Source organism: Mus pahari, chromosome 4 (genome assembly GCF_900095145.1).
Source record: "Mus pahari chromosome 4, PAHARI_EIJ_v1.1, whole genome shotgun sequence".
In the NCBI taxonomy this organism is placed as follows: domain Eukaryota; kingdom Metazoa; phylum Chordata; class Mammalia; order Rodentia; family Muridae; genus Mus; species Mus pahari.
The window spans coordinates 121,406,021-121,407,341 of record NC_034593.1 but is presented as its reverse complement, the minus strand read 5'-3'; positions in this window follow the sequence as shown (position 1 = coordinate 121,407,341).

Below are 1,321 nucleotides of genomic sequence, written 5' to 3'. Positions count from 1 at the left end.
CGCCAGCCCTACACGTCTTATTTATAAAATAATATTTCTTATTTGGGTATGTGTGTGCATCACAGCAAAATTGCAGCAGTCATATGACAACTTAGTAAATCAGTTCTCTCATTCCATCTCCACGAGGGCTCTGGAAATCAAAGCCCGGTTGCTCTACTTGGTGGCAAGCACCTTTTACATGACTTCTAACACCTGCTGGCCAGCTTTCCAAAATCTCTCAGAGCTTAGCCTTGACGAGAATTCAAGAGGAAAGTCAGCACATGTGGGTCACAGTATCTGCTGCCCTTCACTCTATGGGCCGGGCTGTGGTAGGATGGGAACCCTATTACTTCCTACTTCTGGGTTAGTCCTGAGTGTGCTCTGACTCTCAATGCATCAGATATTAAATGCCAAATAACCAGGGCAAGACCCCTGAACTACAATGGGAATTTCAGTTTCTAAATCTCATTCAAATATCCCAGACTGGCCTAGAATTCAGTATAGCCATGTGAGTATGACCACGGGCAGGTTATCCTTCTGTCCTGAGCTCCTGGATCATAGTCCTGTCACCATGGCTCGAGCTTCTCTGAGCAGGAAAGGCAAAACACGGGACCAAACAACAGGTTTGCCTAGATAATCCTCAGAGGATTCCAAAGCTGGCTTCCAGGGGGCACTGTAGACACTGCTGAGGCTTCGGAGGCTGTCCCTGCTAAGATTTAGATCTGAGAATGACTCTGGTTTGGAGGGAGTTCTCAACAGGAATAGTATGGCTATTTTAGTTCTGGTCACTAGCTGGTAGTTTTGGATTTCCACAGGAACTCAACAGACTCTTGGTGGTGCTTGGTAAACAAATAGAAAAGATCCTGGAGAGATGGCTCCGAGGTTTAGAAAGAGCACTGTTCTTGCAGGGGACCTAGGCTTAGTTCCCAGCACCCACAGGGCAGCTCAAAATCATCCATAACTGACTCCTGCTCCTTGACATCCTGGGCACTAGGCCAACACACAGTACACAGATATACACACCAGCAAAACACTCATACAAATAAACTAAAGTAATTAATTAATAATCGTAATTTTTTTTAAAAAGGCCAGACAAAGTAGGTGGACAAGGCAAGCTGATTTCTATGAGTTCTAAGCCACCTGGTCTACATAGTTTCAGATGAACCAGGGCCACACAGTGAGTGAGACCCAGCCTCAAAAAGACAAAAAAAAAAAAAAAAAAAAAAAAAAAAAAAAAAATAAAAAAAAAGGTGCTGTAGAGCCCAGCTAAATATTTTGATTACTGACTTGTGAGATCACACCTTGGTAACTGTTTCCAACTGGAAGAAACATTGTTTCCTTA